Source organism: Canis aureus, chromosome 31 (genome assembly GCF_053574225.1).
Source record: "Canis aureus isolate CA01 chromosome 31, VMU_Caureus_v.1.0, whole genome shotgun sequence".
NCBI classification, from domain to species: domain Eukaryota; kingdom Metazoa; phylum Chordata; class Mammalia; order Carnivora; family Canidae; genus Canis; species Canis aureus.
Genome location: NC_135641.1, coordinates 24,226,807 through 24,251,161, shown reverse-complemented (window position 1 = coordinate 24,251,161; position 24,355 = coordinate 24,226,807). Strand labels below are relative to the sequence as shown.

At 41.8% G+C, this 24,355-nt stretch overlaps 2 long non-coding RNA genes across 3 annotated transcripts; one reads left to right on the top strand and one right to left on the bottom strand.

The window, feature by feature from the left end:
• Positions 1-15,416: 15,416 nt before the first annotated feature.
• Positions 15,417-18,004, bottom strand: LOC144302563 (uncharacterized). Its single transcript, XR_013369467.1, has 2 exons — positions 17,309-18,004; positions 15,417-15,826 (listed from the first exon to the last, which is right to left on the bottom strand). It is a non-coding gene; the product is annotated as an uncharacterized LOC144302563 (long non-coding RNA).
• LOC144302562 (uncharacterized) lies at positions 16,627-23,940 on the top strand. 2 transcript variants are annotated; one of them, XR_013369465.1, is made up of 5 exons: positions 16,627-16,739; positions 17,076-17,293; positions 18,057-18,139; positions 22,707-22,764; positions 23,559-23,940. It is a non-coding gene; the product is annotated as an uncharacterized LOC144302562 (long non-coding RNA). The 2 variants fall into 2 exon arrangements; XR_013369466.1 differs by having other exon boundaries at positions 16,676-16,912.
• Positions 23,941-24,355: the final 415 nt, after the last annotated feature.

Below are 24,355 nucleotides of genomic sequence, written 5' to 3'. Positions count from 1 at the left end.
TCAGAAACAGAACACAGATATTTAACTCAAATCATGTGTGTCTCAGTTTTCTCAACTGTAAAATGGAATGCTCACTTGACTAATTTTTATGACAACTGAATACGATGATGTGTATAAGCTACCTGAAATACTGTAGTCACTTAATGATTTTTTTTAATTTTGTGGATGACAGTTCTAATGCCAACAATGAACCAAGTTTCAGAAAAACTCACCTGGTTTCACTCATCTTTGTATCCTTACCACCTAACACATGCCCTGGCACATAGCCTACTTGTATGCATTCAAATAAGCCGAACAAAGACTGCCAGAGAAAGAAAGGTATGGAATTCTTGGAAGCAAAGAAGATAGATACAGGAAAAGAAAAATGGGGACAAGAAAGAAACAAAAGCAAGTAAATAAAACCAAAAAGAAAAAATGGAGGAAGAGAATCAATGTGGAAGAAGGAGAAAGAGAAAGCAAAGAACTTACCTTGATGACAACTGGGCAACTCAGGCCAGCAACTGCCGCCCAGCAGTGAGACTGGTAGTTCCATAGACCTCAGAAGCTATAAACTGCCAGGCTAAGTCATGGTTGAGACATGGCACTATAGTGAGTGATGAGGCAGGAGGCAACTTTGAGAAGGATCACAGGGGCGTGTTGTGGACTGAAGAGCTCATGAACATCTATCACCTTTGGGAACTTAATAAAAACCCTCCTGAGCCCACCCTAACGTCTTTGAGCTGCATCTAATTTCAGGGTGTTATTCCTAGTCAATAAACTCTGCTTGTCACAGCCATACCATCACACTGCTTGGGCATCAGAGATCTCAGCCCTGGCTCCCTTGAGTAGATTGTGAAACACAGGATTAGTGAAGGCTCAGTTGGATAAAGAAGTTTGCCTCAAGGTACAGTTTAAGTAGGTAGGATTGATTAATGAATGCATCAACGGACCAGTCCCTTTCATGCCCTTCCTGTGGCACATCTGGATATTATCTCCTCCCAAGGGAACCTTTGGGAGCCCACTGCCTTGATGAACTAAATGTGGGGTTTGACTTTAGAACCTATACTTTGGATTAATAGATATCCAGGCAAATGGCGAATGGGCTAAACTAGCTCATTAAAAGCAATGAGCATGGAAAATGGGGAAAAGTTTGGACAGAACAACCTGATTACCAGCGGCATCAGGTAGGGAAGGACCATTCTGAGTACATTTGTCATGCGTCCTGGGGAAATGGGGTGGAATGGAAGGTGGAATGAAAATAAAAACATTATTTCACTAGGTATCATGTTAAATTCTGGGCAAAGCATCACAGTCATGGTATCCAATGACCAAATGTAACACACAAAGGAGAGGGGTGCTGTCCCCCATGGAATGCACATGAGCGCTTCACTGCATCATAATGGGTAAGGGACAGGCAGGACTAGGTAGGGAGAGATAGATAGGGGGCTATGTGATCAGGCTCACAGAAATCCCAAAAAATGCAGAGGTGTAAGGAAACCAGAAATAAGGGAACATACCAGACCACCCTGTCCTAGGTGTCCAAAGCTGGGGAAGGGGGGCATTTATGACAGTCTCCTGTGGTCAACAGAAAATAAACAGACCCTAAAAAGAAGTAAGCCACTAAAGATGTTATCACCAGTCTTACTTACACAAAGTTACCGTCAATAGAGAAATTAAAAAGATTTAAGTTCCCTGGTTAGCTTCCAATAAAAGACCAACCCTAAAAGCCCTCAGTGGCAACCCTGTCAGGACCCATCTCACTCCTGAAAGCTTTTTCTATATCCTTGCTCAATAAAACTCTATGCTTTACTCATTCTCCTTTGTCCACGAGATTCATTCTTCAACTCCATGAGACAAGAATCTAGCTCTTGCTTCAATAATTACCAATCCTAGGGGTAGCTAATAGGTATTAGTGTCCTGAAGAAAGCAAGTAGCTAAGGTAACCAGCAAGGAGTATGGTGCGCCATTGATTCTGGTGTGAGGTAATACAGAATCATGAATTTAATGAAATGAACACAACTAAAATGAGTGTCAGCAGAGCCTGTGGTTGGCAGACAGAGCATTGCCCCACCGCAGAGAACCAGGACAGAAGCAGGAAAAACACAGCTGCCCTGACAGTTCCCAGAGATGATTGTCAGGACGCAGTTCCCTTATTAAGACAATACTGGAATCCCCAGAATGGCCAGGGAGAGGACAGTCTTTGGGAGACACGGCTGCCCCTGCCTGTGCTTATCACTTCTTGAGATCTACCCTCTGCGCTGGTCAGGAGTTGGAGCCAACCTGCAACCATGAAGAAAAGGCCAAAAACATCAGACAGCTGCTTACCCTGACATGACTGAGCCATGGCTTCTATGTGAGAAAATTAATTCCAGTTTCTTTAAGCCTGTGCTGAACTAGTTTACACTACAATTAAAAGCATGTTATTTTCACCCTTGAAAATAACTGAATTATACCTTAGAACATATAGCTACTACATGTACCCCTTCTTAGACCCCACAAACCTCAACCCATCTTCATGCTTCTTTTTACTGGATCCTCTGTCAGCTATTGACCCTGTTGGTATCAGTGACCATCTATCACCCTCCATCCCAAAATACCTCAAGCATAAGACTCCCTAGAGTTCAGACCCAAGAGAGAAGGAGCTAAAATAAGAAAGAAGTAGACCTACATTCCAGGGATAATTTGTTGGGGGAAGGTGAGGTTTTTTTTTAAATTTATTTACTATATATAGATGAGCGAGACATGCATAAGCTTCCACCACCCATAGAGAGGGAGCAGTTGAAAACAGAATTCTAAGGGAGTGACTGATGGTATAAAATAAAGGGATTTTTTTGAACAGGAGAATAAGTTCTTTGTCCTAGAAAAAAAGGAGATGATAACTAAAGTTTCAGATAGGCAGGAAATTAAAGTTTGAGTTAAGTTTATGAGAAAGTTCTACGGAAAGGGAGGATGGAAGTTTGGGGAGAAGTAATGATGTTTGGAAAGAACCTTGTCGGGAATGAAGGAATAGCCATCTGGGAAAGGGTGAGGAGGCCACCAGCAGGACATGCCCCAAGCTTCCATATAATCAAATTAGACTTCTGGTTTGAAAAGGCAGCAGTCTGAATACTTGCTTTTATTTCCACTTCCTGCCCACACCACAGAAATAGAAGACAAAGCAGCTTTTAAAAATATGTAAATCCATAAGGACAGACAGAATGGGAAGTGAGACTACAGATGGCAGGAGATTTTAATACAGTTTGGGAAAATAGAATTAGTTGGATGAATATTAAAAGAAATTAAATTGTCTGAAGGTAAAATGCCTGCAGATAAAAGCAGACTGCATCACTCACCTGAGGTATCAGCATTTCCTGGAAGTTTGTCAGAAATGCAAATTTTTTGGCCCCACCACAGACCTACCACAGATGAGGCTCTGAGGGTGGGCCCCAGGTATCTGTGATTCAGTAGGTCTTTCAGGTGATTTTTATACATGCTGAGTCTGAAAGGCACTGCAATAAGCAGGGTGGTAAAACCCAGAGTTTGAGGAACTATAAGCACTTGCTATCGCTTATAGGACAGGGTTTCAGCGGCTAAACCTCAAAAGAATAACCTAAAGTCTGCTGGAAGAGAGGTCAGAACCCCCAACTTTTTCTTTCAGTTCAATCAGCCAGATGACCATACAAACAAGAGGCTTGCTTTTGGAATGATGTAGCCGATAGGCTTGAAGCAGATGGATCAGGAATGGCTCAGAATAAGAATTGAGTCCATATACTCCAAACAAGGAGATTATTAAAAAGCCTACTTATTGAAATAGCTCCTTCTGCTTCTTGGCTTCCAAAGCGTTGGAAATCAAGATTGTCATTATCTCCCTGCCCACACATTTGGGAGTACTCCTCTGTAGGTAGACTGAGTAGCCTACAGACATTGATATTGATGTAGTTTGGGAATATAGATGAGGTTGGGTGGGGTGAGGTTCAGAGCCGAAGGCCAAGAAAGAATTCTTGGGACATCTTTGGTGCAAAATGGTTGTTTTATTAACACATGGAGACAGGACCCATGGACGGGCTGCCCAGGGCCTATGAGGGACAGCCCATTATATACTTGGGAGTTGGGAGGAGGTAAGGAAAAAGGAGGTTTCAAAAGAAATTTCCTTTGCTGTAGAGGACAAGGTACTGAAGACCTTGCCTCTCTTAGGCTAAGGTTGTTTTCCCCTCTAGCAAGGCATTAACAAGACAGTTGGGAGCTTCCTGGAGCAATGTCACAGCTAGCCCACCCAGGAGTGGGGGATGGGGTGGGGTTTATAGAGTGTCATCTTTTGCTTTGTCCTCAGCTAGCCTTCCGCTTCCTCTCAACAGGGTGGGGTAACCCCCTCTCCCACCTTAAAAAATGATTGGGTCCCTTGCTGCCCATCTACCCTGCAGTGAAGGCCACCATCACTGGGTTTCACTGACATTTGAAGAAAGAATATAATGGTAATGTAACATTGGTTGTCTACTGTATTTCGATAAAAAAAAAAAAAAGAATATAATGCCAAAGAAACAAAAGCAAACCAAAAAGAAAAAGAAAAGGAACTCTAAGTGATGAGGGGGAGCAGAAGGCAAACTGAGGCGGAAGCATAACTTACAGAGATCACAGTCCTGCAAGAGCAGAGTCTCCCTAGGTCTATAAATATCTTGGTGATTTACAGGAAAAACCATTCTTATCAATGACCTAACTTCCAGAAGGAAATGTAGATACAATTAAACATCTTTATAATCAGCCCACTGACAAATACTTGAGGCAGGCAGAGTATAATGTTCCTCCAGGAAGCTCCCAACTGTGTTCATGTTAATACGCCTCACTAGAGAGAAAAACAACCAGGCCACCAGACCACCACCTCCTGGCAGGCAGATTCTCCCTCCCATCCTGCTCTCAGCTCCCTTGCAGCATATTCAACAAACTTCTATCTCCCTTGTTCTGCCTTGGGTGAATCCCTTCACCACCTCTACCTATCAGGTTGGCCCACAATTAATGCCCTGTGAAAACTAAGAAAAACTACTCCATACATGAAACAAGAAAACTGTAAAAAGAGTACCCAGAAGAAAAAGAAGAAAAATTTAAGAGTCTAGGAGAAATAAAAATGGGAAGAAAAGAACTGAAAGGTAAAGTTGAGATTTCTAAGAAATCAGACCAACAACAACAAACAGGCAAAGAGAACACAGAAAAGACAAAGAAATCAGGGGATCAATCCAAAAGATTCAATTTCTTGAGGAACAAATGAAGCGGGGGAGCGAGGTTCTTGTCTCACGGAGTCAAAGAATGAATCTCATGAACAAAGAAGAGTGAGTAAAGCCATGGAAGTTTATTAAGCAAGAATGAGGAGAAAGCTCTCAGCAGTGAGAGAGGTCCCAAAAGGGTTGCCTCTGGGGCTTGAAGGATTGGTCTTTTATTGAAAGCCAACCAGGAAACTTAAGTCCTTTTAACATATCTATTAATATCACCATTGAGTAAGGACCAGTGAAAACACCTTTGATGGCTCACTTCCTCTCTGGGTTTGGTAATTCTTTGTTGGTCACAAGTAACTGTTAGAACAAGACAGAACCTCTGACGTCTAGGACAGGATGTCTGGTTTGTTTATCTCTGGTTTCCCTTCATTTCCATATTTTTTGGGATTTTTGTGAGCCTGATTCCGTGGTTCCCTACTTAGCCTGTCCCTAACTCACCTCCTACTGTTTTTCATACCAGCTATACCATTTTGCATTTCCACCAACAGTATGCAAGGACTCTAATTTCTCGCCAATGCTTGTTGCCTCTTTTTTTTTAATAACCGCCATCCCAATAGGTTTAAAATAGTGTTACGTTGTGTTTTTTTTGTTTTGTTTTGTTTTGTTTTTTTGTTTTTTTTTTTATTTTTATTTATTTATGATAGTCACAGAGAGAGAGAGAGGGAGAGAGAGAGAGAGGCAGAGACACAGGCAGAGGGAGAAGCAGGCTCCATGCACCGGGAGCCTGATGTGGGATTCGATCCCGAGTCTCCAGGATCGCGCCCTGGGCCAAATGCAGGCGCCAAACCGCTGCGCCACCCAGGGATCCCACGTTGTGTTTTTAATTTGCATTTTCCAGATAATTAATGATGCTAAACTTTTTAAAAAATATATTTGTTGGCCAACTTTGTCTTCTTTGGCAAAATATCTATTCAAGACCTCAGCCTATATTTAATCAGATTAAATTCAGGGGCAAACTTGTCATCAGGGAAATACAAATCAAAATCACAAGGAGATGGAACTGGAGGGTATTATGCTGAGTGAAGTAAGTCAGTCGGAGAAGGACAAACATTATATGTTCTCATTCATTTGGGGAATATAAATAATAGTGAAAGGGAATATAAGGGAAGGGAGAAGAAATGTGTGGGAAATATCAGAAAGGGAGACAGAACGTAAAGACTCCTAACTCTGGGAAACGAACTAGGGGTGGTAGAAGGGGAGGAGGGCGGGGGGTGGGAGTGAATGGGTGACGGGCACTGGGGGTTATTCTGTATGTTAGTAAATTGAACACCAATAAAAAATAAATTAAAAAAAATCACAAGGAGATACCACCTCACGCCAGTGAGAATGACTAAAATGAATAAGACAGGAAACAACAAATGTTGCAGAGGATATGGAGAAAGGGGAACTCTCTTGCACTGTTGTTGGGAATGCAAGCTGGTACAGCCACTCTGGAAAACCGTGTGGAGGTTCCTCAAGAAGTTAAAATAGAGCTACCCTACAACCCAGCAATTGCATTACTGGATATTTACCCCAAATATGCAGATGTAGTGATCTGAAGGGGCACCTGCACCCAATGTTCATAGCAGCAATGTCCACAATAGCCAAACTGTGGAAGGAGCTATGATGTCCTTCGACAGATGAATGGATAAAGAAGACGTGGCCTACATATACAATAGAATATGACTCAGCCATCAGAAAGGACGAATACCCAACATTTGCTTCGACTTGGATGGAACTGGAGGGTATTATGCTGAGTGAAGTAAGTCAATCGGAGAAAAACAATCATCATACGGTTTCACTCATAGGGGGAATATAAGAAATAGTGAAAGGGATTATAAGAGAAAAGAGGGGAACTGAGTGGGGTAAAATTAGGGAGGAGAATAAACCATGAGAGACTCCCAACTCTGGGACAAATAAAGGGTTGCATAAGGGGAGGTGAGTGAGGGGATGGGGTGACCGGGTGATGGGCACTAAGGAGGGCACTTGACGGGATGAACACCAGGTTTTATATGTTGGTAAATTGAATTTAAATTTTTTAAAAATAAAGTACTTGACAGTTAAAAAAAAAAAAAAGATTACTAGGGGCATTTTGCTAACTGAAATATAGGAGTTCCTTATATAGTTTAAAGATTCACCCCTTAATTACCATGTGATACACCAGCTCCACTTCTGAGTATTTATTCAAAAGAATTGAAATCAGGATCTTGGGATGCCTGGGTGGCTCAGGGGTTAAACATCTACCTTTGGCTCAGGATGTGATCCCCGTGTCCTGGGATTGAGTCCTGCATCAGGCTCCCCAGTGGGAGCCTGCTTCTCCCTCTGTCTATGTCTCTGCCTTTCTCTCTGTGACTCTCATGAATAAATAAATCAAATCTTAAAAAAAAAGAAAAGAAAAGAAAGAAATCAGGATCTCAAAGACATATTAGCACTTCTACGTTCACTGTCACACTATTTACGATAGCCAAGAAGTGGAAATGACCTTAAAATCCACTGGTGGATGAATGAACAAAGAAAATGTGGTGTATGAAATACCACTCAACCTTAAAAAAAAATGGAAAATCTGCAATATGCGACATGGATGAATCTTAGGAACATCATGATAAGAGAAATAAACCCATTACAGAAAAACAAACACTGTCTGATTCCACTTATTTGAAGTATCTAAAATAGTCAAATTCATAGAATCAAAGAGGGAATGGTGGTTGCCAGGAGCTGGGAGGGGAAATGGGGGAGTTACTAATCAAAAGGCAAAAAGTTTCAGTTAAGCAAGATGAACAAGCTCCAGTGTTCTAATGCTGTGTTCTTACCACAGTAAAATCAATTTAATTCAAAAGATTCAATATTCGATTAATAAAAATTCCCTAAAGAGAAAATTATAAAAAGAAATAATTTCCCAGAACTGAAAAACATGAATTTCTTAATTTAAGCAACCCACCAAATTGTGGCTCGTTAACTATAAAAGGAACCACAATGAGACCTTGTTGTGAAATTTCAGAACAGCTATAATAAAGAAAAGATAATAAAATTTCCCAGAGATGGGGAAAGGAAGGTTACATACACAAGTTCAAGAATCAAATAGGCATCAGATTTCTCCACAACAGCTCTAGAAGCTAGCAGATGCGGGAAGGCCATCAACATTCTGAAATAAAATTATTTCCAACCTAGATGTGTTTACCCAGCCAATATTCTAATTAAAATAAGGGAAGAATAGAGATATTTTCAGGCATATAATGGCTCAAAATACTGCTTTCCTCTCCTGCACTCATTCTTAGCAAGCTACTAGGGGAAGTGTTGTTACACCAAAATAAAAGAATAAATCAAAGAGGAAAGTCTGAGCACATGGTAAACAGAGGATCTGACACAGAAGAAAGAGGAAGAGAATTCTTAAGCTTGATGACACAGGAAAATCCGTTGCCCTAAAAAGCAGCCAAGGAAGGATTCTGAAGAGGATAAATCTCTTCAGAATAAGCAGATTGTGGGGTTTTGCTTCCTATGTCAGAATCTAAAGTGCCCTTTTATGATTTCTGGGGCTCCTGAGTGGCTCAGTTGGTTAAGTGTCTGCCTTTGGTTCAGATAATGATCTCAGGGTCCTGAGATCCAGTCCTGAAACAGGCTCCCTGCTCAGTGGGGAGTCTGCTTCCCCTTCATCCTCTGTCTGCTGCTTCCCCTGCTAGTGCTCACTCTATCAAATAAATAAATAAAATCTTATACATATATACATAAAGTGTCTTTGCAAGGTTTCATTTCAGGTATTTTCAGGAGGTAGAAGATTTGGGTACATCAAATGCATTTCTGACAATGGGGAATTTTAAGGGGGTTCACAAAGGAGATGGGGAGACAATAAAGGTTGAGATGTATCACATACAGAGGAGGGGACCTGGGAAAAATCACCTTCTATCTAGTTAGGCTAGGACTATGACTATTTATCTGGCTAGAAGGGCTCATTGCTAGGACAAAGGTCAAGGAAGTGTCACCATACCAGATATTCAAGAGGCAATATTCAGTAAGATAAATATCCACTGCTGGAAATTCTCTCTGGCCACATCTCCCCCACATACTTCTGTCTCTACATGCATCCAAAAAAGAAAAAAAAAAAAAAAAAGCCCCGGCAAGTTCTCATGGCTAGAAGATGGAAACCACAACTGACAAAACTCCAGCCAATGAAAAATTTAGTTAGAGGATCTCTAGCTTGAAGATGGGGCTTGAGGTTTCCATTTCTCTCTTTTCTTGGAAATCATTCTGCAGCAACCAGAAGAATGAGAAGAAGAAATGCAAACTCTTCCTTAAAAGAAACAAGGAGATTGCTGAAAAGTCTGGTCACAAAACTGGAAAAAGCAGGAAAGGTTAGGAAAAGCAATGGAACTGTATGAAGGCAGACAGTGAAAAGAAGGCTACACAGCTCAGAAAGAGATCATCAAGTGTATTTTCCGAGGACAAGAGCACTCTGAGTACAAAACCAAAATCTTTTGTTTGTAACCAAGAGATAGAGTGTACACACAATGGCAGGTTTCTTGGCCCTGGTTTTGATGTGAAAAGTGGATGAGGCAAGGTTGAATTACACAGACAAGAAATAATTTTAGGTAATAGTCTACCCATGTAGTTGGGGGAGAAGAGAGACATGCAAAGTGAAAAGCCTTATAGTAGCCATTTTCCATTACTGGGGAGAACGAAAGCCTATGAAAACTCATATCTAAAACCCAGATTCTGGGACACCTGAGTGGCTCAGCCGTGGCTCAGCCATTGAGTGCCTGCCTTTGGCTCAGGGCATGATCCCGGATTCTAGGGTTCGAGTCCTGCATCCAGCTCCCTGCATGGAGCCTGCTTCTTCCTCTGCCTGTGTCTCTGCCTCTCTCTGTGTGTCTCTCATGAATAAATAAATAAAATCTTTAAAATAAATAAATAAATAAATAAATAAATAAATCCCAGATGCAAAAGAAAATTTCTGCTCACTTAAAACAGGTGTGGCCTCACCTCCATGTGAACTTCCTGAAAATATCTGATATGGGAAAAACTTACCACCAACTCAAAAATGAGGCCACCAATAGGAACTGCAAAAGATCTGTGCAAAGATCTTGGAAAAACAAATGTGGAAAAGAAAAACAAACAATATGGAAAACATTTATCAGGAAAAGAAAAGTGGCTTTGAACAACTTGAAATTATTTAATTTTTTAAAAATCCTTTATAAGAAGATTTGATTTGGAAAATTGAAAGGACACACAATGTCCCAGGACAAAATAGTACAGAGACATACTGTGTCACAAAGCTACTAGACTTCAAAGACAAAGAATCCTTTGAGGAGCTAAGCACAAATATTAATTCCTTTACAAGGGGAAAAAATAAAGCTGACCTCAGATTTCCCCAAGGCAAATTCCCGTACCAAAAAAATAGTGGAGCAGTGTTCATAACATGCTCAGGAAGATAAGTTGTAACCAAGGAATATTTTCCTCACTCAAAATACCATTCCAGTTGAAAGCCAGAAATGAACATTTTGAATATCTGATGAGCCTTTCTTGTAGAAAACACTGGAAGATGAGGTTCCCTCAGGCAAGAGATAAATGAAAAAAACCAACAGGCTTACCACTGAGATTGAAGATAGTTTGCTGTAGGATAAAGATGAGGGTAAATGCAGGGATTATGGTAAAAACGCAGAATGTGGAGAACTGACCTCTGTGCTTCTGAGTCAAAATACATGATGTGAAGACAGAGTCTGAGTATAAAAAAGGAAGATAGTTTATTACTTTGCCAGGCAAAGGAGGCCGCAGCAGGCTGCTTGCCTCCAAGAGTACAAGCCCACGTAGGGTGAAAGGCTGAGGAATTTTACAGGGAAATGCAGACCTGAGTGGCCTCAGTAGGGATCTGGTAGTGGGCCAGCCCGGTCTGTCATGTCTTCAAAGGTGGTCTCTGGACTAGCACCAGAGTCAGCCACCTGAGTCTCCCAACTGACTATACGTTGAGGTCAGCAAGATGTCATTACCAACACCGAGCTCCAGAAACAAAGGATTCTACAGAAAAACAGGTGAAGCTGGGAAGGGGAGCCTTCAAGAATGAGGAAGAGAGAAATGTGCTCACTTTAAAGTCAGTTGCTAAAGCACTAGTGCGTCCACCTTCATTTCCATCTATCTTTACATTTCTATAGCGGTTTCGGTAATTCTTACCAGATGGAAAGATAAGAATATGGAGAATAAGTGGGTACTCGTGAACACTGAGTTCATTCATCCTTTATAGTAGGGGGTCAAAAGATATCACTGGAAACTGAGAAATCAAGTAAAAAATAATGGAAATGTATCTAGCAATAGAAAGATAAATGCTAAGAGAGATAGCAGTTCAAGTTGAATGGAAGGGTGAAAGGGAAGAAAAAGCAAATATACTAATTTGTGACTGCTCACAGTGGGGAGTTAATAGACTCTGTCTAAGCAGATATAGGATTAAAAGTTTTTTTCCCACCGGGACACCTGCACCCCGATGTTTATAGCAGCAATGTCCACAATAGCCAAACTGTGAAAGGAGCCTCGGTGTCCATCGACAGATGAATGGATAAAGAAGATGTGGTTTATGTATACAATGGAATATTCCTCAGCCATTAGAAATGACAAATACCCACCATTTGCTTCGACGTGGATGGAACTGGAGGGTATTATGCTGAGTGAAGTAAGTCAATCGGAGAAGGACAAACATTATCTGGTCTCATTCACTTGGGTAATATAAAAAATAGTGAAAGGGAATAAAGGGGAAAGTAGAGAAAATGAGTGGGAAATATCAGAGAGGGAGACAGAACATGAGAGACTCCTAACTCTGGGAAACGAACAAGGGGTGGTGGAAAGGGAGGTGGGTGAAGGGTGGGGGTGACTGGGTGACGGGCACTGAGGGGGGCACTTGATGGGATGAGCACTAGGTGTTATGCTATATGTTGGCAAATTGAACTCCAATGAAAAAAAAGAAAAACAAATAAAATAAAAGTTTTTTTCCTAAATTATGTTTATAAACAATAATCTTTAGATCAAAGATACTTTCCAAAGTATTAGAATAAACAGGCATACTCCAAAAAAGTACAAAACATATTGCATAATAGATATAAAATACAAAACACAAGGTAAAATAGGATGACAGACTCAAGCTAAACGTATCACTGAGAGCCAGCGGTGTGCTAGCAAGTGCTTAACAACTATCCTTGGGAAAACAAAGCAAAACACGTAACTTGTAGCTTTTGCTGATTTCCATGGTGTGCACACTCCCACTGCTACGGAAGGGAGAGTCTGCTTTGTATGAATGGAGGTCTCAGGTTCCCTCACTTGGGTTCCCTGTGAGATTTACATGGGGACCCAAACTGGAATAAAAACAGCCAGAAGGAAAGTAGAAACACAAAGCATTTTATTAAAGTGAAAGTATCCTCTCAAGGAGACAGCAGCAGACACATTCCCAGAGGTTGTTTTGGGATTGGATATTTGCTGCGTCTCTCTGGGCTGAGAGGAGCTGTGACATACAGTGAGTGGGGTGGTCTCTAATTGGAGGCCGCTTCCAATCATTTGGGGGACTCTTCCCACAGGTTGGGAGGGGGGTTTTTGACCTTACAAGGTTTGTCCCTGAGCCAACCTGGATGAAATATATAATGTCCCAATAAAATTATTATTAAAATGTAACTCACCAAAATTGGTCTAAATAGATCAGTTATTATGGAATATACTTATTTATTACTTATTTACTTATTTATTTTTAGAGACAGGGAGAAGAGGGGGAAGGGGCAGAGGGAGAGAGAATCCCAAGCAGGCTCCCCACTGGGCGGGGCTGGATCTCACAACCCTGAGATCATGACCTGAGCTGAAATCAAGAGTTAGATGCTTAACCGACTGAGCCACTCAGGTGCCCCACTATGGAATATATTTAAAAATTGTCAAAGATCTGTCTTCTCCAAAATACTGTCAAGGCAGTTTCACATGGGACTTTTAAACCCACGCTTGGTCCCAACGTTATTTGTAGTGTTCTAGAATATTAAAAAAGAGGAGGTTTTGGAACTATTTCCCCTAAGAACTATTTTGGAACTATTTCCCCTAAGAAAAGACACCATAGAGAAAAAAAAAACCCTCTAGAAAACATCAATAGGCATAAATTCTAAATAAAATAGTAGCAAACAAAGCAGCATATTAAGAGAACAACATGACATGACCAAACATGGTTCATTCTAGGAATAAAAGACTGGTTCAATATCAGAAAATCTGTTTAAATAAATTGCCACATCATATTTCAGTATATAAATATATTGTCACTCCCTTAGACACTGACAAGTATTAGAAAAAGTTCAATACCTGGTCTGGATAAAAACTTTTCAACTGTAAGCAGTAGGTACATCATTAACACAAAAAAGCACATTTATCTCAATCTCCAAATTAATCTTTATGTGAAATGAAGGTAGATTAGAAATATCTTCATTAAAATCAGTAAGATACAAATGTAAATCCCATAGTACTGGATAAAATTTCATCTTACAATCTGTACAGTAGTATATCAAGGTAACAATGAAAAGAAATATGAGTATTTTATTGTATTGTCTTGAGTAATTATATTTTTTGAGAAGAACCCATGACAGGGTGAGAGATGTCCACAAATAAACTGGAGTCAAACTAATTTTCATTACTATGCATGAATGCATCCTGAATGATAATACATGACAATGAAGCTTTGCTGCTCACCCTTTAAGTGTGTAAGGCATTCAAAGATGATAGATTATATGAAACTAATACAATGTTACATGTCATTATGTCTCAATAAAAATAAACATTTTACATGACTCATGTTGCTATAGAAATTCCACATATACTCCTTTTAATAATTGCATAAAATAGCAGAGAAGATATCTAAAATGTTACACTTTGGGAATAAGGATAAGGATATATAAGTTCATTAGGATAAATAATGCTATTGAGGCAGCTGGGTGGCTCAGTTGGTTAAGCATCTGACTGGATTATCATGATCTCAGGGTTGTGAGATCAAGCCCCATGTTGGGCTCCATGCTCAGTAGGAAATCTGCTGAGATTCTCTCTCCCTCCCCCTTCCCCTGCTTTCACATGCTCTCTCTCTCTCTCTCAAATGAATAAATAAATGTCTAAAAAAATAATGTTATAAAGAGCATCCTCTTCCTTTTGGATTAATTACAAAGGATACATTGTAATTGGCTCAAAGAAATCTTGATTTTTATTGAAGAAAATAAGTCTTCTGTTGGCAAAAGGAGTATTACTTTTTCTACAACTAAATACTGTTTTCTTAATAAAATTTAATTTCCAAATCTTCAGCTAATCTTGTAGTTTTGCCAAATTTACAATTTTTCCTTTTATTTATTTATTTTTTAATTTTTTTAAAACCTTTAAAATACAAACCCTTGTGTGGAGGGCTGACTTTCAATAGATCGCAGCAAGGGAGCTGCCCTGCTACGTAGGAAACCCCGACCTAGAAGCAGGTCGTCTACGAATGCTTTAGCACCAGGTTCCCCACGAACAGTTCTTCCTTTTAAAGTTTTTAAAAAAGATGACAGGAGTCTAATTGCTGCTGGAGTAATTGCATATCCATAAACAAACAAAAATGAATACTAAGTCTCATATCTTAAACAGAAATTAGCTCAAATAGGTCAAAAACTTAAATGAAACTATAGAACAACTCAGCTCAGGTCACTATCTCAGGGTGGAGGGATCTAGTCCAACATTGGGCTCCATGCTCAATGGGGAGTCTGCTTGAGAGTCTCTCTCCTTCTGCTGCTCCCCCAGCTCACATACTCTCTCTCTAAATTAAAACTTCTAAAAAAATATTCTTAAAAATCACCATTTGACTACGTTCGCTATTTGAAATGACTGGGGAGTGCTTGTTTCCATCAAAGAAGTAAAAAGTGTAAATGCTGTGAAATTAACATATTTCAAATATATTTGAAAGTTAAAGCCCTTCTTAAATTGATACTTACAATGGATATAGCAGAGCTGATAATAACTGACAATGGATATAGGGGAAGAAAATAAAATAAATCTCCCTATGGTGATATTTATCAACAAATTTGTATTGTGTTAACCCCAGGTACCAACACCTTTCAAAATTTCCATCTTTGCATGAGTTAAATAACACAGGGTTAAAGACAGATTTGGAAATCTACTGACATTGAGTATGATGGTTAGATTTAAAGATCTTTACGATTAATTCAATTGTGATTATGTAAAACAGCACCAGGATAATGAAAGGTTTCACTGTTGCATGATTTAATCGGTATAAATAGGAAACATTTTAGACCCAATTCAAACTTTTAGATCCACTTATTTGGAAAGAAGGACCACTTCTATTACAGTATCTCCAACTACATATTTGTTTTGAGACAGATTTCAATTGCAGTTACTGCAAAGGTGAAGTAAACTGCTAATATGTTACAGGAGATTTGACATTCTTTTCAATTTAGAACTAGATTAGCATAGATGTTACATTCACAGGAATCTTCTTGCCAATATTATTTTCAAGAGGGCGCCTGGGTGGCTCGGTGGTTGAGCATCTGCCTTTGTCCCCGTCGTGTCCCAAAGGTCCTGGCATCGGGTCCCCCGCTCGGCTCCTCGTGGGGAGCCCGTCTGTCCTCCTGTGTCTCTGCTTCTTTCTGTGTCTCTCATGAATGAATGAATGAATAAAATATTTTAAAATATATATATATTGAATATATATATGAATAAAATATTAAAAAAATATATATATATATATATTTTTTTTTAAATCAAGTGAGTCATTTAGAGTTTTGCTGCGCAGGAAATCTGTGACCTGAAACTGGCATCTTGACTCTGGGTTGGGACATCAGTGAATGGAGAGCAAGGAAGACGGGGCCACAGGACAGCCGCTCCGAGAACCCGAGAACCCGAGAACCCGAGCACCCGGCGGGTGTTCGTGGGGGTGCGCCCCCTGGAGGCGGCGGCAGCCCTCGCCCGGCGGCGCCCAGGAGCCTGAGCTGCGGGTCGGTGCCTCCACCCGCCAAGGAGCGCATCTTGCTCCCGTTTATCCACCACGACTACGACGCCCTGCGGCGCGCCAGGCTCCAGCTGCGCGCCGCGGCAGCACAGGTGCTAAGGGAGCGTCCAGACCCCAAAGCGGGCGCAGGGACACGCCAGCCCGGGTTCCGCCCTAACCCGCAGCTCCCCGCGCCACTCCTCCAGGAGCATCTCCCCGGGGGCGCGGCCAGGGGGCGGGGCCTGTCGCCGGGGGCGGGGCCTGTCATCAGGGGCGGGGCCTGTCGTCGGGGGCGGGGCCTGTCGCCGGGGGCGGGGCCTGTCGCCGGGGGCGGGGCCTGTCATCAGGGGCGGGGCCTGTCGTCGGGGGCGGGGCCTGTCGCCGGGGGCGGGGCCTGTCGCCGGGGGCGGGGCCTGTCATCAGGGGCGGGGCCTGTCGTCGGGGGCGGGGCCTGTCCCGGGGGCGGGGCCTGTCGTCGGGGGCGGGGCCTGTCGCCGGGGGCGGGGCCTGTCCGCCCGGGAAGCCACCGCCTGCGGAGCCCCGCGCGCTGCCCCGGGGTTTCCGTTAAGCTGCTGCTGGTAGACGCCCCGACCGGTTGCGGCTCCCGGACGCCAGTGGCGGGCGAGGGGTCTCTGAGGCTCAGGGCACCGAGGCCCCTGCGACCTCGGTCGCGGCCGCGGCCAGTCAGTGGCGAGCCCCTGGCCGCCCTTTGCGACGGCGCCGCGGCTCCAGCGACGGTGGCGGTGGTTGGGTCGGTGGCGGTGGCGGTGGCGGTGGCGGTGGCGGCGGGTCCTGGAGGGCCGTGGGTCCCGGGGGCCGCGCGCCCCGCCCCGCCCTGCAGCTGGCCGTGGGCGTCCAGGGGGTCGGGTGCAGCCGAGCCCCCTCGCCCGGCGGTGACCGGGTCGCCCCCGCAGGGTCACCCGCGGCTCCCGCCGGGCAGCTCCGGAACTCCCTGCCGGCAGCGCCCCTTCGTGGCTCGGAGAGCGCAGCGTCGACCCTGGAGTCTCCGGGAAGGGGCCCCTGCTCAGGCCCGCGAGTCCCGCTGCAGGTGTCAGCCCGTGGTCGCCCAGCCTGGGGTCACAGCAGCTTGACCTTGGGGTGCCCGGGATACCCAGTGGTTTAATCAGCAAAGGCGAGTCTTACCCACCTCCTTCGACTCCTTGCTTGCTTTTCTCCAAAGCGTTCCCACTGGCCTCAAAACCTCTTCCTCGGGGAGTTCTAGCACACATGATTTGGGGGAGTCTCCTCGAAGGTTGGGGTCCTCGAGGATAGTCCAGGTCGTCTCACCACTTCCTGGCTTCCTCGGGGAACATAAGCCTCAACTGGCACCAGCTGCACAGAGGTCCAACCTGTGCAGTCACACAAGTCTCCATGCTCAGGAGGAGGGCCTTGCACTTTTTTTTCTTTTCAAGATTTTATTTATTCATGACAGAGAGAGATGCAGAGACACAGGCAGAGGGAGAAGCAGGCTCCATGCAGGGAGCCCCATGCAGGACTCCACCGGGGTCTCCAGGATCACGCCCTGGGCCGCAGGCGGTGCTAAACCACTGAGCCACCCGGGCTGCCCCTTGCACTTGTTTTAGTGCTCTGCAGTCACAGTTCAAAGTTCTTAATTTTTGAGCAAAAGGCCCCATATTTTCTCTTTTCCACTGGGCCCAGCAAATTGTCAACCTGTGGTACCGGCCCCAGCTCTCCTCTTTTCTTGAAGGCCTTCTTTGATAAAGGTCAATTGTATAAAAATGGAGTTAAAAAGGATACTTCTCTAGACCTCTTAGCAGCTCCTAAGACATCAAGAGACACAGAAGGGCTGGTTCTATTGATTAAATATACCGTTGTTGGAATCATGACGACCTTTCTGTTCCAGAGCTCACCTCCCACCCCTCATTATATTTCAGGGCCTTTGAAGAATATACAGAATGTGAAAGTGCCACACTTCTGAAGGCAACAATGTTTGGTTTCTTGCCCAAGGTGGAGGCAGGTGAGAAATGAGATGTGTTAATGGGTGCTCTGGGATTACTTTCACAGATGTCCTGGAAGGGTTGGTGCAGGTGTGTGTCTGTGAAGGGGGGAGGGGAGGACACTTCAGGAAGGAAACTGAGAGGCTCCACAGCTGGGCTGTCCAACACGGTAGTCGCAAACTACAAGTGGCTGTTGCACACTTAAATGAAGCAAGTCTAAAATAAGATTTGCATCGCTCGTCATCAGAAAATGCAAATCAGAACTATAATGAGATACCACCTCGCACCTGTCAGAATGGCTAAAATCAACAACACAAGAAACAACAGGTGTTGGTGAGGTTGTGCAGAAAGGGGAACCCTCTTGCATTGTTGGTAGGAATGCAAACTGTTACAGACACTGTGGAAAATAGTATGGAGGTGCCTGAAAAAGTCAAAAGTAGAATTACTCTATGACCCAGCCATTGCACTACTATGTATTTACCCAAAGAATACAAAAATACTAATTCAAAGGGATACATGCACCCCAATGTTTATAGCAGCGTTATCTAAAATAAACAAATTATGTAAACAGCCTAGGTGTCCATCAACTGATGAATATATAAGAAGATATGGCATATACATACAATGGAATATTATTCAGCTATAAAAAGTAGGAAGTCTCACCATTTGCAATGATATGGAAAGAACTAGAGAGTATTTTGCTAAGTGAAATAAGTCAGAGAAAGACAAATATATGATTACACTCACATGTGGAATTTAGGTTACAAATGAGCTAAGGGGGAAAAAAGGCAAACCAAGAAACAGGCTTTTTTTTTTTTTTTTTAAAGATTTTATTTATTCATTAGAGACACAGACACAGGGAGAGGGAGAAGCAGGCTCCATGCAGGGAGCCTGATGTGGGACTTGATCCCAGGACCCTGGGATCATGCCCTTAGCCAAAGGCAGACACTCAACTGCTGAGCCACCCAGGCGTCCCAAGAAACAGACTCTTAACTATAGGGAACAAACTGATGGTTACCAGAGGGAAGGTGGGTGCGGGGATGGGTGAAATAGATGATGGGGTTTAAGGAATGCACTTGTGATGAGCACCAGGTAATGTACGGAAGTGTTGAATTACTATATTATATACCCGAAACTAATATTACACTGTATATTAAATAACAAATTTAAATAAGACTTAAAAAATAGATGTTAACAGTTTTAAAAAATAAAATGTGTTATAAGTGTAAAATGTCCACCAGATTTTAATGTCTGGTTACAGGAAAATATTTTTATAGTGATTACATGCGAAATATTTTGGATATATTGGGTTAAATAAAAAAATTAGTTTCACTTGTTAATTTTTACTTTTTAATGGAACTACTAGAAAATCTTATATATGTAGTTCACATCATTTCTTTTGGAGAGCACTTTTCTAAAGATTTCTGAGTATTGAAAACTGCTTAACTTAAAAAATGTTCAGAAAACCTGCCTCTCCCCAAAAATCTCACATCGCCCTTCTTCTCTCCGAAAGTACTCTGGTGTAGTCTAGAATGGAAGACTTATAGTCACTCATAAAGGAAAGTCTCAAATTTCGGTCACCAATTGCCACTAAAACCAATTCAGATGCCAGCAGGACTGTTTCTACTGTCTAGTTTTGTAGAAGTAAACTATAGAGAATATAGATAAGGGAAGGAAGAATTAAGCAAGGGAAGGTCACTTCACCAACCTTAGCTCTAAATTATTGTGTTATTACAAATTATGGGATTATGGCAGCCTTGGCCTGACTCCCCTTTTTTCAGTCATGCTATCTTAAAAAGTAATTAGCTCTAGTGAAGAAATTGCCTGGTGCACTGCTCAGAAGTATAGATGCAGCAGAAAATTATATTTACGCTCTCACTTAAGCAGCTTCTTTTCATTATGGAAAATAACAATGGGTGGGCTCCAATATCTTAATATTCAGTGTTTTGAATGTCTCTTAAAAGCAATGTGTTAGGGCAGCCCGGTGGCTCAGTGGTTTAGTGCTGCCTTCAGCCCGGGTCATGATCCTGAGGGCCTGGGATCGAGTCCTACATCGGGCTCCCTGCATGGAGCCTGCTTCTCCCTCTGCCTGTGTCTCTGCCTCTCGCCTCTCTCTCTCTCTCTCTCTCTCTCTCTGTGTCTCATAAATAAATTAAAATCTTAAAAAAAAAAAAAAGCAATGTGGTAAGTGAAGAGGTCCGCTGTTTATTGGAACGTAGTCCTAACCCAGTCCTTCTAGAGCCTCTAGTTTCCTAGAGGAAAGTGGCCCTAGTGTGGGAATGTGGGTGGAGGCTGGGGGGGGGGGGGGCAGGGAGGAGGAAGGACTGGTGCCTTGGAATAACTTGGAATTCTAGACTTTCTGCAATTGCCAGTAGGTTGAAGCTCAAGCATTTCTCCTGGGACCTAATAAGACATATATCAAATAGATGTGTACTAAGAAGAGCTAGCTTGGTCTTGTCCTGATCTTGACTTTTGGTAGTGAAGGCATCTTGACCTATAGTCTTCCATGTTAGAAAATTTTTTAAATACAAATTCAATATCTTAATAGACCTAGGACTATTCAAGTTATGTACTTAAGTGAGTCTAAGTCGTTTGTGTCTAGAAAGGAATTCATCTATTTCATCTAAGTTTCAAATTTATGGGCATACAGTTGTTTATGATACTGTCATATTATTTTAATGTCCAAGACCTGTAGTAATGGCCCCTTTTTCATTTCATTGCTTTGGTATTTTATGTCTTTTTCTCTTTTTTATCAGGCAGGCTACAACAGTCTGGTACTGTTGACATTTTGGGCTGAATACTTTTTTATTGTATAGGGCTCACCTTTCTAGGATGTAGGATGTCTAGCAACATTCCTGACCTCTATACCCATCAGATGCCAGTAGCACTGCCTCTCCATCCCTACCCACACCTCAACTGCAACAGTAAAAAATGTCTCAACATTGACAAATGTCTCCTGAGAAGCAGAATTGCTCCTAGTTGAGAACCACTGCTTTAAGCTACCAATTATCTTTTAGAGCAATTCAAAAAATAAGAGAAAATATATCTTTTGTATTTTACTTTCATTTTAACTATTTCTGGAAATCTTCATTTATTTGTATAGATGCAAATTCTGTTTAGTAACATGTTCTTTCTGTTGGAGGAAGTTGTTTTGACCTTTATTTTATTGCAGGTCTGTTGATAATAAATTTTCTTGGTTTGGTTGTTTGTCTGTCTTTTGAAGTCAATTTTTCCATCATATCTGAAAGATACTTTCCCTGGGCACAATATTCTGGGTTTACAGTATTTTTCCGTTAGTGTTTTATAGTTATTACTCCACTATATTCTGGGTTACATATTCGTTTCCTGTCCCTCCCTATCCAGGGATTGAAGCTCTTCGTAGTCTTCTCTTATTGCTATTCTTACCCAATACTGAGAGCCCTTTACCTGAGCCCTGGAGGCAACAGAGTTTGCTGCCCCTTTCCCAGTGGCTTGAAGCCTTATCATTCATAGAAAGGGTATGACAACCAGACTTTTGTTCTTTCCACAGTGGGAGGTTACTCTCCTCCAGCAAGGCCTTCATCTCCAAAGGAGGCACTCACTCTCTGGTGTCCTGCTTTGTTCCCAGTTTTCCTCATCAGCACCCAGTGAGAACATGGAGAAGTGGAAGCAAGCTCCTTTTTTTGTCTGAGGCTTACAGAGATTGTGAACTTTCCTCCTGGTCCACATTTGGCCTTTAGCATCTGTTAACAATTTTAGCTGAATTCTTAGCATTCTGTATGCTACCTGATGTCTCCTCTTCAGTGCTCACATCCTATCTCTTCTTGGTGGGGCCAGCCTTTCCTTGGATCTCAAGTTACTTGCTTGGTCTGCGACCCTTGCTGTGATGTCCAACTATCCCAACTTGTGTGGTACTGAGGAGTTTCCCAGGACATGGGACTTAAAGAACTAAAACTGGGAAAAGTCCAGTAGGTCACCCTAGCCTCAGCTCTCCAACAGGTTCAAGAGAAGCTTTTCTATAGTTTTTCTAGTCGTTTAGGTGAGAGTGATCTTCTTTCTAGGTTTCTACATCCTAGGTAGAAGCCAAATTGGTGAAATAATTACACATGTTGAAAGTGAACAAAAATGGTTCTTGAGATAGTAAAAAGCCATATTTGGTAAACATCTGTTTCTTACTAAGGCAGATGGGTTTTTTGTGAAATCCCTAAAATAGAGAATAAGCAAAATTAGTTCAGTCTCTTCCATTCTTTTGTCTGTCAACAACAGATTTATCTCATTACGTAAATAAACTCTAGATGAAGAGATAGATTCTCACTTACTCTTTCTATAACTCTATTCAATATTCAGCTAGCACCAGATTTGGACTTTACTTCTAGCATGAGAGCAACTCCTATACATTTTTTAGTGAAATAAAAAAAAAATTAAAGCCCTTTTGTGGAATAAGAAGGCTGAGTACAGCAATATGCTTTCAACAAGAATATTGATCACCTCTGGGTAAATGTGTATGTATATGTACACGTGTGTATAATTTTGCTATCAACTGTCTGGGAACATACTTGATTTATATTGCCACTGGTGATGCATCTGGTCTTATGCTTTTTATTTCAGATGTCATGGGAGCCTGGGAGAGTTTGTGACCCCTCCAGGCAACACTAAGGGTAATGAGGTAGGCAGCCTCAAGGCAATGCTTTATATTTTGTGTGATGATGAAGGCTCTATCATTTGCCCAGTTATTTGTTGGAGTATCTTTTTTAAAAAATTTTATGTATTTATTCATGACAGACACAGAGAGAGAGGCAGAGACACAGGCAGAAGGAGAAGCAGGCTTCATGAAGGGAGCCTGACATGGGACTCGATCCTGGGTCTCCAGGATCACATCCCAGGCTGAAGGTGGCACTAAACTGCTGGGCCACTGGGGCTGCCCTCCTTGGAGTATCTTTGAGCAACCAAGAGAAATACTTACAGCCGTTCAATGAGTTTGTAGGCTCTGTATATGATATCTTCCTTCTAAAATTGTCGTATTTGATTAATAGAATAAATAAGAACGGAAATTGTAAAACAGGAGCATGTATAATCTCAACAGCTGTGGGATTTATATGGCTGTAGATATAATAACTAAGATGTATAGTGTTGATCATGTGTCCAGCATTTTCCTAAGAGTTTTACATCTATTAACATATTGAATCCTTACACATAGAAACTTCATAACAATCCTATGACATTAGGTATTATCCACATATTACAGATTAGGAAAATGAAGGACAAAGAGTTTTGGTAATGTGTTCAAGGTCGCACTGAACAAATGATGCTAAAGCTCATGTAGTCTGTTTCTAGAGTTCTTTTAACCACTATGACAAGGATAAAGAAGAGGTAATGATTTCAACTTTCAGGAGGGTTGATAGTAGTGGGAGTTGTGTATATGTGAACAAAAAAGCCTTTCAAATAACATTTTGATTTTAGGTTGTGTATCAAACATTGATGAAAGGAAAGCTAAAAGAGGACATGCTAAGGAAGAGGATTCAAAAAATGATAAAAGTGATGTTATGTACTCACTACAAGTCAACAAACAACAAAATATGAATTACACTGACAAGTTTGGTCAAATATTTGATTTAAACTTCATGTAACACAGATAACCCAGTAATGGCAGAAATGCTGCAAAAACAACCTGCAGGAAGATCTCTACTTCTCTTCAGGAGATACTTGAATACTTTCAGTTTCAAAATTGAAGATTACTTAAAGGCTACTTGCCACACAGAAGAAATTAAGGCTGAAAAGTTTTATCAGTTCCATGTATGATTTCGTGGTTGAGAATAAAACCAGTGAATGGTATGTAAAAGAACTTTGGTTTAAAGGTAACAATATGGACATTATCAACCCACATGAAACATAGATTTACAAATGACTAGAAAATTCAACAACTCTCCCAACCAATCCTTGTAATCAGACGACATATGGGGGGCAGGACAGTCAACAGGTACGCCCACAATTTTGATGAAGTCTATTGGCAGGGACTCTTTCTTGAAAAAGTAGGATACTTTGAGGGCTTGTGATTGGTTTTTCAAGTCAAGTGGTTATTATAAGAAAATATTGTCTATAACTATGCATGGGATGAAATCTTTAACCTAACCTGAGAGCAATCACCAAAATCCTATTACCTACTAGATGACCTACATGACTTTATACAGCTCTTAGACTGACACTCATTTACATATGAATTTGATATTCTCATAAAGGCAAAAACAATCTGGGCATAA